The 14,136-nt window shown below is 40.5% G+C and overlaps 1 protein-coding gene across 2 annotated transcripts in view; it reads right to left on the reverse strand.

Annotated features, from left to right (window-relative positions):
* The window catches only part of IGF2BP3 (insulin like growth factor 2 mRNA binding protein 3), a 115,165-nt gene that overhangs the window by 44,329 nt on the left and 56,700 nt on the right, over positions 1–14,136 (reverse strand). The gene's annotated exons all lie outside the window — the stretch shown is intronic.

A 14,136-nucleotide genomic window follows, 5' to 3' on the forward strand; every position in this document is an offset into this window, starting at 1 on the left:
AGAAAGCTAGGGAGAAACAGTTAAATGTGTATTACAAGGAGTAAAAGAAATCTGCATGAAGTACTTTTATCTTGTATAATTTCCTTTATTTTAGTCAAATGGAGGATGGAGAAGGGGGAAGAACACAGACTTTTGGGGAAAATCAAGGTGTCAGAGTATTCCAGTAAAAGCATTAAAACACCCACAGTTGTACTGCTTCTAAAATTCATATGGTATATATTTTATTTTCTTCCTGGTGAGAAATAATGTTGCAGAAAACAATGACTGTGGCAGTAACTAGTACAGGGCACAAGTACATCATTGTGGTGTGCTGAGTCCTAATGTTTTGTATCGGAAATTAAACTGATTCTGGAGAAGTTCATCATTTACACCAAGAAGTGAAAAAGTAAACTTGCAATCTCTTCTATGACCAAAGTGTCATTCTCCAGCTAGTCTCTAAAGCCAAAATGTCAGCAGGAAAGGGAAGAAACCCCTTCGGAAACAGGAGGAAACAAGGAAGCAAGGACAGAAGGAAAACAGTTAACATAAAGTTTCTGTGCAGTTTCCCATTGCACTACACTTCCCTTCGCTATATCTAGCAACTGAGTGTGCCCAAATCCCCAGCCCTTAAAAATATAAAATTTAGTCTACGCCCTCACGAGATTAAAAATCCCAGTTTACGATCTATCAATGCACCCTATACTTTGCATGGTATATGTAAGAGACATTTTTAAGGTAAGTTTGGGCATATAAACTGCAATTTAAAGACAACTTATATCAGTATAATTTCCACTCTTTACCACCTACTAACATTTAAACTGCACACAGACATTTCAAAGGTAACATTTCAGAACAGATATTTAAAGGCAATGTGGTGCTCGCCAAGTTTAAGCAATGCATTACTGCTTCTAACTGCAGAATTTCCCCATCCTTCTTGTAGAGACTCTAGTAAGTTTTCTTGGCAACTGTTTTGTTTTCATAGACAAGTTGTTAATTGTCCTCTCCTTCTACAAGTAGAGATTAGCCTAGTCTGAGAGTTTGTCTTTTCAGTTCCCTGAAAAATAATTTTTCTGCCACTCCTCAGATCTGACAATTGGAAACTAAGTGAATGTTTGCTCTGAAATTCACTAAATATTACTGAAGCAGAGATGCTCCAGGGGATTAAAATAAATTAAAAGTCTGTGGAATATCCTTTTAAGACAATTAAAATGTTGGCAGAGATGAGTGGGAGAGTTGTGCGGTCTTGCAGGTCTGCAGCTGTACCTCCACACAAGCCAGGAGAGCCACCACGTGCGATTAGAGGAAAGCCTTCTTCCACAGACAGCTTAAGTGACCCATTGAAACCAGGAGGTGAACAGAATCTCAGGTGGGGTCAGGGGTTTAAAACAAGAAAAGCAGAGCAAGTCCCTGGCTTAGAGATCCATTCTGAGAAGTTTAGTTGAAATAGGACACTGAAGAGTTCATTAGTCTGATAAACCAATTCCTTTGTCCCTACAATATGCCATTTGGCAAAATAAACACTTGAAGAAAAGTACAAAGATCAGTGTTTACAGAGCCATAGTGTTGTCTACTCTCTTATAGGGATCTGAATCATAAGTCATTTACCGCCACCACCTGCGTCTCCTAGAACGCTTCCATCAACGCTGTCTCCCTACAATCCTAAACACCCACTGGTCAGATTATGTGACCAATACATCTGTTCTAGAACAAGCAGCAGTCACAAGCAGTGAGGCCATGTTGCTGAGAACACAGCTGTGTTGGGCAGGGCACGTCTCCAGGATGAAGGACCACCGCCTCCCTAAGATCTTGCTTTATGGTGAACTTGCCACTGGCTGCCGCAAGAGAGGAGCCCCAAAGAGAAGATACAAGGACTCCGTGAAACAACATCTCAGCCTTGGTCATATTGATCATCATATCTGGTCTACTCTCGCCTCAAATTGGGAAGTCTGGAGACACATTATCTTCAACGCTGCTGATGCTTTTGAGAAAGCAGCAGGATCACTCTAGAGGAGAAAAAACAACGCAGAAAGAATTGTGCCTTGCAGAATATATCTACTAAGGAGTCTTTCTGCTGTGCCTTTGGCAACCAGACGTGTCTATCTCATATTGGCCTTTTTAGCCACCAACGCACTTGTAACAAATGTGGGTAGAGACCTTTCCCAAATCTTCCTCCACAAGGCCTAGCCATGATGATGATGATGCCAACACCCATACCGTACTACAAAGCAAACGTACTACAGCGTAAGCTAAAATCTTAAGTTATTACTACGTTTGAACTTTGCTAACCACCAGCTCATACCCACTCTGCCCCAAAGCTGCATCACTTGAAAACAACAGAATTTCTTTATCATCCTTAATCATACAGGAAAAGAGCAAGCTAGAATGCCAGAAGTTTCATGAGAGTTTGCTGGATAATAATTGATATTTTGTAAGGTAGTTCTATATTTAAAGTCACCAGCTTCACCAAAAAAAGAAATACTTTAAAGTTGAATTCACACAACTTTTCAAAGATACTATATTCTCTTGAGAACTACTGTCAGCATGTTTCTGATCAGCCATCAGAAACATCTCAACACACTATCCATCCTTGCATCTGCTCCAAGAAGCCTGAGAACTAAAAGGCTCCTTCCCTGTTACTGCTGAGGAGCAGCCCAGGATGGCACATTCAGCATCCCACTCCTCTTCACAAGGAGTTCTCCACTTATGCTATTCCTTAATCCTCTTCTGAGTCATTTCAGTCAGAGACAGTGTCCATCTGGGCTTTAATCCAAGTGATTTGAGTTCCCATGTTCTTAGAAGAGTTGCTTTACCAAACAGATTAATGAAGAGTTTCCTCAAAGGATTGAAGCTTGCTTTAACTGAAATGAGAAACAATCCTCTTCAGTCAAAGACACTTGCTCTCCACAGCACTGTTCTCAGTAGAAACTTGAATTTTCATCACTATCAGCCTCATGCAGCAAGACTTAAAGCATGATAAACACCGCAGGGGTGTTTTAATTAGATTGTAGTTAAAATGCACCAGTAGGAAAGTTTCTGCAGCAGGTGAGGTATATGTGTGCATGTGTAAGAAGCAAACTTCATGGGTGAGAACACTTTTAACTGAACCAGCTGATCCAGACGGGAAAAGTCATTGCAGCTGTATTCAAAGCTGTATTCAGAACTCAATTCCTGTATGTCTTTCTTGCTTCACATGTATTTACTGCAACAGTTAGTTCCTATACACATCTTTCATTTCTTCATATGTCTCTTTCTCGCTATCTTTTCTCCCTCTCCAAATTTTTCTCCCTAGCCCAAAGCCTCTATTTCTGCTGCAAAACAAACATGTTTTGTTTAAGCTGCTCTTCCGTAACACTCTCCGTGTACAGCCTTGTTGGGCAATCAGAACAAAATTCAAAGCCAAGTTGGTGGTGCAGCAGCAATTCTGATGAGCAGCTGAAAAGTTTATTTGTACAAATATTTAATCTAAGCTAGAAAAAAAAGAGGTCTTTCCTTTTCTTCAGCTCTCCTTCTCGCAGTTGTCTAAATTGGGTCTCCTGCTCTTGTTATAGCACAGATGTCTCTCTCACAAAAAGCTGCAGTCTTATACTGTGGACTTTCATTCATCAGGCTCTAAAAGCCAATTCTGACTTCATTATAAACAGCATTACCCTACACCAAGACCCACAAATCGAGGCTGCTTTACATGGAAAAAAGAAAGAAGGAAACATTACTTTTCAGTAAAGCCAAGAGCTTGATGCACACATTAAAATATCCCTGTTCTCATACAAAATTTCACAGGTTTAAAAGTAGCACCTTTGAACAAATCAGAGCAGTTGTTTTCTGCACTTTCAGAACAGACTATTTCATACACATCACTTTATAGTGCTATAGGATTTCTGCTGTACACCATAAGCAGATTAGTCTCAAGATATCTGGTCCACAAGCACAGTTATCCATATTGTTTCTCTCTCACACATGCACTTCGCAACAGGAACTTCACAGTGGTGCTGTAGAACCTGAAGTTATTTTCTCCACTCATGTAGAGCAAATCCATTAGACCACCACCCTTGTTTCCATGACTCCTGTGCCACATTGACTGGGAGTTAAAATTAGTCAACACAACTGAAATCGTAAATAGCAGAGGCAAAAAGAGACAGGAGGATTAGGGTCATTCAGTAAAAAAGGACATGGAAACATTTGCCTGCAAAGACTTTGAGTGTACTGTGTGAATTAACAAAAACAAACAAAAAACCAAACCAAAACACAAAAAGACAGATATCAGGCAACAATATGAGGAAAGAGTAGTTGTGTGTACACATGGCTATTAGATTTAACAGAGGAGAGGTGGGGGTGAAAGAAAACAAAAGAGTCAGGTAAGGAAAGGAGAGCGTGACTAGGTACAAAGCAATGCTGATATCACTCCAGATGTCAAGCCTGGCTGAACCATTAATGCCATCTGCACACTTCAGGTACTGTCTTGGTATATTTAAGTCTACAAAAAAAAAAAAGCCATAATGCCATTTTCAGTTAATTATATTAATGGAGCCCAACTAGTCTGATGTGGCCTCCATATTGGGCCCTGGTGTACTAGAATTTTCTGTGCAGTGGGAGCAGACCAGGCATTTTGTGCCTTTGAGGTGTGAAATCACCTCAGCAGAGATGCTACTCTTGCAGCCATACAAGCTGCCAACGGCTGACCACGGCAGAAAGGCTCTTTAAAGTTCCTTCAGTCTGGCTTAACCTTTTTATTGGTAAAAGTCATATCCCCAACAAGAGGCCCAGCTAGCATGACTTTACAAGGAAAATAAAATATTAATAAGCCCCTAATAAATCCTTGAGGAAGTAATCATTTTTGAAAGGTTTAATTGGGTAACACTGCATTGCCTGATTGGTGACTGTGGTGGACAGGTGAGCTTGGCTCCAGGTTGCCCAGCGCACCTCCCAGTCCAGCCTGACTGGACTACTGCCACCCATCCAGAGCCCAGAGAGAGCAACTTTGCACATTTTCACCAAAAAGGAGAGTATGTTGGTTCTTTGTAAAGGCAGAGCAGCATTGACATGGAGTATCCAATCCAGTACATGGTCTGCAGGGACACAGTTATTTGTCCAAAACCTTGTGAAGGCGTTTGAATAGGCAAAGCCAGTCTGCAATGGCTCAATGCATTGCAGCATGTGGTGATGGTGTTTTTCATCCTGTAGGCCCTCCAATACCCAGTTTACTGTCTCATGAAACCATGACCATAGTCTGGAAGAATCAGAAAAATAAGCCTGGAAGCTGCTGGAGTCATTGTTTGCACACACCAGAAAGGCAGCGCCTGAAAACAATAACTCTGGCTTATTTACCACATCCCATACAAACCCTGGAGTGAATTCTTCTCCTGGGAACTTACAGTTATATCCAAATGTTCAAAACTAATAATAAGTTTACCCTATAATACAATTCTGTTTAGGTGGCATTACCAGGGTTTTAAGAATGTAATGCTGAACCACAGAGAACAAAGACAAAATTGTCAAAGGGACTTCTAATTGAGTGACCAATTTGGACACCAAGGGCTTGAATTTTCCACAGTGCTCAGCACGTCTGCCTGTTCAAAGGGCGGCTTCAAAGCCACTTTTGGTAGTAAGGAGAACACGGCACTTCTGCAAGGCCTCTGGCTCATCACAAGACAAGCTGAAGACAAGGCACACACTTAGCAACTAACAGTGACTTTTGTTTAAGGAGTTAGCACAGCACCGGAGACTAGAACGTGCAGGATTCAGTTTGCCATGGCAACATTCAATTCCCCTAACCAAAAGGGTCTGTGTCTTCCTGAAAGTCCTCAACTTGCTGCAAAATTAAGAAAGCATGTGGTGAGTAAACTGGGTCACAACTCTTACAAGACTAATCATCTTCACTGCACAGGCTGGACTTGTGACAGCAGAGCCATCCTCTGGCCTAAGCCAATGTCTCTCCCTGCAGTGCAAAGAGCAAACATAGGTCCCTATTTACCTTGCTCTCATTATGGAACATCTGAAATGCTCAATTAAAAAAAACTGAGGTAAGTGATGATGTGAACTATCACAATTTTGGTGCTTCAAATTAACCAAAAGATAGATAGCAACTGAAAAGAGGTCTCAAGAGCACCACATGCAGCCATGACTACAACTATTGTAACTAACTCCACGTAGCACATATGTTTGTAAGTATTTCCACATAGTACTGCTGGACCATTTAAATTTTTATATATATATACACACATCCACCCACTTCTGTATATAAAATAAAAAAGGTAACAGAAAGAGTGGACTAAATGCTTTAAAACTGGTATTCAAGAACAACATTTAAAAGAACCTGCCTTGAATCTGCTAAGTCAAAAATTGTTTGAAGTATAATTTACATGATTTACCAGTGGAAGAAGGTTGGTTTCTTTAAAAAAAAAAAAAAAGCAATGCAATAAGTATAAGCAACATGGTAAATCATTACAGATCAACATCAGTACCAGAACTCCCTCTCCCTTTTTTTATATAACAATTCACACAATCGAAAAATTCACTGAGAGAATATTCTAATGAAACCCTGAAAATAGAAGAAATTGAAAAAGAAATTTTTAGGCTACAAAATTAGCCCAGGTACTGAATGCAGCACACAAAAAGTTCTCCTGTGCTTTCATGTTCCCACATTACACCCTAAACTGGAAACAGTTTCTTAAATGTGTGATAGGGAGGAAAGATTAGTGTGGATTACATTAAGGAGGTATGTGATGGGGGGAAAAAAACCCCATAGTATCCAGGCAGATAAATAGCATTAAATGGTCTGCAAGGCTAAAAAAAAGTACTTGAGAAATGTTTAAGAGAAAGGTAAAAAAATGCCACTTATTAGATGCATGGGTGGCCTCTTTCACAAAGAGATTAAAGGGAACAGGATAATTCAGTTTGGAAAGGAGTGAGAGGGAATATGATACAGGTATTATGAAATAACGAATCATGTAGAGATGGCCAAATTGGCAGCTTCTATTCACCCTTCATGTAAATTAAATGAAAACAAGTTTGAAAACACAGAAATAAGTATTTATGCAACATTATCTGAAACACCATTAAGCACTGCACAGTATCTGCTACAATACTTCATTAATCTTCCCTCTCTTTACCCTAAAGGTGTACCTTCAAGAGCAGTTTCAGATAACATTGGAGTTTATGAACCAGGTTTGCATTAATGCAAGTGCTCCTGATTCAGTCCCCATTCTTATTTCCCAAAAATTAAAAAGCACCGTCACACAGATTGGTCCTTAAAGGAGGAACTGCTGTTTTATGCAGCTAATCCCCTTTCCCAGAATCTCCGCGTGGGCACTGTTGGGGCCCCATCCTCCTCAGGCAGACGGGCTACCAGGACACTTCTGCGGCTCGGCATGAGGAAAGGATCACATGCCGGGCTGGCAGATGGGTGTCGTCAAACGTAGTAGGATGCAGCAGCAACACTAGTGTTCATCTGCCTTCTCTTGCATTGAGGCGGCCAGTTTAAGTGGAAACACTTGTCACTGCTTCCACGATCTCATTTGTAGTTTGCCAAAGGGAAGGAAAAAAAAAAAAAGCTATAAAAGCATTACTATCCAGTGAACACCCATTGCCCAACTCTGATTAAACGATAGACTACACAAAAGCAAGGGAGTCAGCAAGTTTTTAAAGAATGTTTGGAAAAGACACTGGGATAAAGGATGATTTTTCTGCTTTACTCACAGCACTACACCAAAATACAATTGGTGCCTTATAGGCAGTTTCAACACTTTCCTGTGGAGGCATCAGGCACCGGTCTCCGTCAAGAAGATGATGGCTCAGCCCCACAGTGAGAGCTGCAGTGTCCTGCTCCAGGCAATGAAAACTAGAACAGAAACGGTTACGTTTTTTTCCTTTCCCCTTCAGCCTTTTGGTCCTCTCAATTTTGCTAACTCCACGTCATTAGAGAAAAAGTATTCTTTTTAATTGCAAAATTTATTAGGGAAAATTATACTTCTCCTGTATGCTTCACTCTCTTCCGTGCATGTGTGCACTTTTAAAAGGTATTCTGTAGCTATTTAAAAGTCTTGATGCCACTTCATACTGTTCTACAAGGCTAGTGCTAGCCTGATATTTTTAGTTTCAGTATAATAATAGTTTGTTCATTTAAAAAATGCCTTCTGTAAAGCTGGAATGCTGCAATTATAACAGATATCTGTCAAACTGAAAAAAAAAAATATTCAATTTTCAGACCATCTTTTGGAACCTATCAACAATTACAAATTCCAAGAACTCTCTCCACAAGAGCACAGACATAATTCAAGAAGAGGCCATATGTATGAAAAGGGTTCCCTCTGGTACAGGTATGAGAGTGCATTACAGAGACAGAGCCAAGTCAGTGCTTGATACCAGGGAATCTTTCCTGGGAAGGTTGTCCCATAATTTAACATAAAGAATTTCCTCTAAGATCTGCTTGTAACAATCCAAAAACGATAGAGGGAATAACAGAGGCAAATCCTGTAAAATGGATTTAATTCACAGATTAGGGCAGATAAAGAGGAAGTATATTAGAACTCAGATGGAGATCACATCTGAAACATCCCCTCTATCGTGCACAAGATGCAAGATGACAAGTTTTCGGGAAAAAGAATTCTTAACAATCACTTCATGAATGCCTTCAATCTCTTTATAACGAGGAAAAACTATAAAAAGATTGAAGCATTTTTTTGGAGTTATACTTATAAGACTCCCCTTTTCCCTTTTTAAAATGGTCATCCATAAGATGCATGCCATGCCTTTGGCTTCACAGCAGTCCTACTAAAATACGGCACTGCTATTGACCAGACACACCAGGTTTGGCCTCTAAACAACAAGGTTCTGAAATACAAGAGACTACTGAAGGGAGGGAATTGTTATCTGCATTTACTGAGGCTTACAGACATATTGTTGCATATTCTCATACAAAGCTTTCCTTTGAGCTATCAGTGCATGTCACTTGCCTCATCTCCCTAGTTATCTTGCTGGCATGACAAAACTCCTGTACCTGAATGCAGAACCACCAGTAGCAGTCTCATAACTCACAGGGCAGCCCAGTTACTTCAGTATTTGCAACAGTTACACCTGAAATTGCAAAAGTCATCCCCACAACGGAGAAAGTTTTTTTCTTAACTCACCTCTCCTGTTTTATATGGCTATTTCCAGGGAGAGGGAAGGAAAGAGGACAACCTTACCTAGTCCCTGCTGTGGGGACCAAGCAACAAAAAAAGTAGGGGAGGTTGTAGGGGGACTCAAGAACTCAAGCTTGGGAGCAAACAGAAGCAAAAGTTACATACACTTTAGGAGTGATCTTGGTAGAACAAGTACCCTGCCTTCAAGTGCTTGAGTTACTTCAGCTGCAGAATTGAACTGAAATAAAGTAAAGGTCTCCATAGTGCTAACATAGAGGTGAGAGCTTTGCAAACAACAACTATGTGCTGTCAAAGCCTTCAGACTGCAAAAACATGAACCTCGGAGCAAAGGGGAAATAGAGGAATTTTGAGTGCAGAAAATTTCTCTAGTAAAACACATTTTCTAGCAGCTACCTAACTATTCAGATAGTAATAAAAATATAAGTATACGTATTTTCAACACTCAAAACCAAGTTATTCAAACCTCCCTTAAAAAGATATTACTTTGAAATTCTGTTAAACACAGATTTACTGAGATCTGAGATTTCCAAGTCTACCTTAAAGAATCCCAGCATTAAGGCCAACTCATGTACTAATCTGAAAGATAAGATTTAAGAGGATGTTTACAAATAGCCACAAACTTCTGAATGCAATTATCTAACACAGAAATTAAGATTGCAAGAAATGCACTATGCTGATACAATTTGACCTATATATGCCCAAACAAAACAATTCAGAGTGTGAATGCTAAGTGCTAACTGACAGCTTAGAGACTATAAATTACTTTCAAGAGTCAATTTTGAAGGAGAGTCGAATGACAAGTAAGATGACTGGAACAATTCAAGGAGAATGGTCATAGCTAAATGAGCTAATTACACCTAAAGTGGAAGAGTGATCTGTTTCCATCCACTTGCATTCAGAGCCCTCTACAAAGAGGTGAAAGAATTTTCTGTTTGCAGTCTTGCAGGATGCATTCAGTCACCAGCAAGTTCTCAACTCTGAAGTTTATTGTTCAGCCTCATCATTAATAAAACTAGAATATGTTTTTCCTTCTTATAAAGGGACAATGAAAGAGATGCAATCACGAAGGAAGAAAGTTTACACCGTTCCACTCACTCTGCAGTAATTATTACTCTGTAGTTGTACAGATCTGAAAACCAAAATACCCTCATACCTCATAAGCATTGGAATTCATAAAGGAAAGGGGGAATACTAAACAACATGGATGATATATGTTTTTGGGTTGTTTATTGTTCCTTTATCCATCATTTATTCAAAAATAATTGCTTGCTTAGAACATCATTAATTGTCTGCTATTCCTCAAACTTACTTATGAAAAGCAGAAGAAATCAAATACAGCACAACAAAGGTCTGCTCTATTCTTACTGGCTTCAGTGGCTCTGCAGGAAAGTTTAGACTCAAGTCCCTGTCTTCTACTTTGTTCCTAAATTTTAAATTCAACTAATCCTTTCTGCTGAACGCACCAGGCTCTAGCAGCTAAAAAAACAGTAGAGCTGTTCTTTGCTAAAGTCATCCGTGTGCCAGCATCTGAGCACTTTCATAACATCAGATGCTAGACTGATACTCCCAGTTTAGAGAAAAACCATCACAAACCTGCTATTTTATAGAAACCTGGACACTTAATTTGGATGCAAACTCTTTCTTATGCTCTGAATCAGGCACTGCAAGTATTTGAATAAGTGACTCTAGTCGTGTTTCACTGTTGTTCCATAAGTAGCTGCACAAGCTGTCCTCTGCTAAAAGTACTTTAACTCTCTACAGCAATAGTCCCCTGAACATTAATCAAAACCATCTCTAGTAGTAATAAATTTAGACTAAAGGTGAAAAATACCACAAAGTATGGAGAAGTTGTATGCCATTTACCAGTTTCACATTTACTGTACAATAAGCTATCTTCCCTTGTCAAAATAACTCCCTCTCCTTAAGCTTAAAATTTAAATTTTTTGACATTTAAAAAGCCAGCACTGTTTAAAATAAGGGAAGTGGGAGTGTAAATCCCCAGTATACGCCTGTATGAATGCACACTTCATTCTGATTTTTCACTGATTCATAGCTAAATACTCAGCCCAACAGAAGGGGAGCTAGATTTTTAGGCACAGAGGGAAAGAGTACTTCAGTGCTTTGCTATTGACATGGAAAGAAAGAGGAGGCGGTGTAAGAGGAACTAAGAAATCTTGGTTATTCGCCTGTTGAATATTTAGGGAGCCACAGCTCTTAAATCCCTGCTCATGGCATCTGGATGAGAATTAAACATGCTACTTGGAGCTGAGCATAGCAAGTAAATGCTGAGAGCAGTAGTAGGAGACTGCTAGAGCAGAGGAAAATTTTATTTCCAACCATTAGCGGCACTCACCTCTTGCATTAGATCAGCAGCTGTGTGTAACAAGTAGCAAAAAACCAGGGTGGCCCAAAGAGCTTGCAGGTGTAGGCAATGGGTATCAAAATAAAGAATAGGTGGCCCAAGTGCTGAAGGAAGTGTAACCCAGTTGGGAGGTTGGGGAGGTCATGAACCCAAGGACCCGGGACCCAGCCATTGCCCGGTCTTCTGGGGATGGAGGTGAAGAGTGAGGCAGGAGTGTTCAGCAGAGATTTCACAGGGAACATGATCTACGCCTTGTACAAAAGGACAATGGTGAAGTCTCCAGCTATCATAGAAGTAATAAGTACTAGAGATGCTTGTAAAATATGAGGGGCATCATAAAAGCTCTCCAAAAGAAATCTGAACAAGAGACTTTAGTGATAAGCAGCATCACAGTCAGGTCAGAGAACGGAGCAGATAGGAACATCAGCATCCCAGGTCAGTGACCACTCAAAAACAGCTTCTGAGTGCAAGGGAACATAGGATGAACATAAATGAGAGGTGGAGACATGCAGTAGCAGAAGCCTCAGTAGTCAACTAATACACTTCCTTACAACCACATACCATCACACACACCCCCTCCCCAATGCTTGGTTTCAGGGAGACGGAAACAGCTTGGCATGCAGAAGCAGTCATATACAAGAGGCCTTGAAGCCAGAAAGCATGAGGCTACACTGATGACATGATTTTCATCAACCAGATACTTCAAAGGAAGAAAATCAAAAGCATGACAGAGACCCTCTAAGAAAGCATAGCAGAGCTGTGCTCAGCATAGAGATGCTCCAAGATGGCCTTCAGATATGAGTCAACTGAATAAAGCTGGGCCTGTTGCACATATTCTACTATAAAGACAGGTTCTTAAGTTATGAATAATGAACACGAGTCACATACAGCACAGCATCCCAGAAGAGATGAGAAATAGTTATAATGCTAAAAAAAACCCACACAAAACCCCAAACCAGAAACTAGAAAGTAAACTTCCCAATAAGCAATGAGAATGTGTCAGGACCTCTAAATAAAACATGGACACTGAATGTGGAGAACAGGCTTCTCCATCAGCACAGCTCCTGGAAGCACTACAAATGGCACCTCTCTGCTGCCTTACTGCTCCAAACCGTAAGGCAGGAGGAGAAGCTGAGGGCATCCCATTTTTTTTACTTTAAAAAAGAAAGTGTTCTACATATTGGGGACCTTTTACCAACATTTAAGGTCTTTTACTTTAGCAAATCTGAGAGGTTCAGACTAAGAGGCTGCCATATTGTCCCCTCCAGGACATCACAACGTCCCTGGCAGCAGGACTGACAACACTAGAAGAATTGCTGCCAGGTACAGAGGCAAGCTTAGAAACCTGAACACCCTTGGCTAGAATTTGAAGTCTAAACACTCTATACCACCCCAAAAATACATACGAGCATTTGGCCATTCTTCCACATAGCAACAGTAAAATCACTCTTCCCTCTGCTTACTTGAGAGCATGCTTAACTTTCAAATCAGCATAAATAGTAAGCTCAGCTATGGCAGAAAAAAAAATTATGGGATGGGGTAACATGGCTGAGTGTGCTGCAACAGCCTGTGGAAAGCAATACCCCATGAGGTCTGGCAGCAGATCAAGGGCAGTCACTTCAGTTGCTTTTCAGATTATATAGCTTTGTAAAATTATTTTGGTAATATTCAGCCTTCTAAAAACCTCTCTATGGAAAGTGGTCTTTTCCAGTCCCTTATTGTTGAGCTCTTACCCACCAGTGCACAATGCACTACTGTAGTTGTGCTGGCTACCATGCCAGCAGCACAGTAGTGGTACATACTGCCGAACCAATGAGACCAGCCCAGAACATGAGGAATGTCTCCCTTTCCAGCCTCCTCTTTAATTTTAGTGCTCACAGAGCTCTGCTGCCAGGGCAGGCCATGCCAGGTCGATATTTGATTTGTAAACAGACACTCCAACATGCTCATCTTAGCTGCAGGCTCCAAGTTATCTGCTGCTATTCCCAACTAGCATGTAGGAAGGTTTCTGCGTGTAACCTTATCCGCAATGGTGGGCCTTCACAAGAAAGAGGCAGATGGTTAAATATATTTTGGTTATTATACTGGTTTTTCCTCAAAGAAGGTGGGGGGGAGAACCCAACCCAGACCTTTCCTTTGTCACCCTTCAGCCTGGGTTCTGGGGTGTTCACGAACAAAAGCGCAATTAAGGCAGAAACACTTTGCCTCTGCACACTAAAACATGCACAGGGTGTGTCCTCTTTATGTTTAATAAAGGCTCTTGTGATTTCCAATATGATAAAGGAATCACCTCAGGGTTAACGCTCTGAAAATATGAATAGAAGGTGACCAGGAAACATACAAGTTTCATTCCTTGCATTGCACCAGTACAATGCAGGGCGCACCTTAACCTCTATCAGCAGTGGCTATCACAGAGCAGCTCCTGCAGTGTACACCAGGAACTACCATAGATAAACTTAACATTTAAAAATTACCTTGGACCCACCTTTTTCTGGCAGCTATTTAGATACAGAGTTTCAGATACCTAATTTCAGTCAACTGGAGTCTTCACAGATTAAACTTATAAAAGTGTTCATTTTATGTTCATTTCTGCATGCTCAGAGACAGACAAGACAGATTTCACTTTTAATTTGCCTGGATTTTTTTTTCTTGACCCTT

This window comes from Corapipo altera, unplaced genomic scaffold (genome assembly GCF_003945725.1).
Source record: "Corapipo altera isolate COAL_440 unplaced genomic scaffold, ASM394572v1 44, whole genome shotgun sequence".
Taxonomy (NCBI): Eukaryota; Metazoa; Chordata; class Aves; order Passeriformes; family Pipridae; genus Corapipo; species Corapipo altera.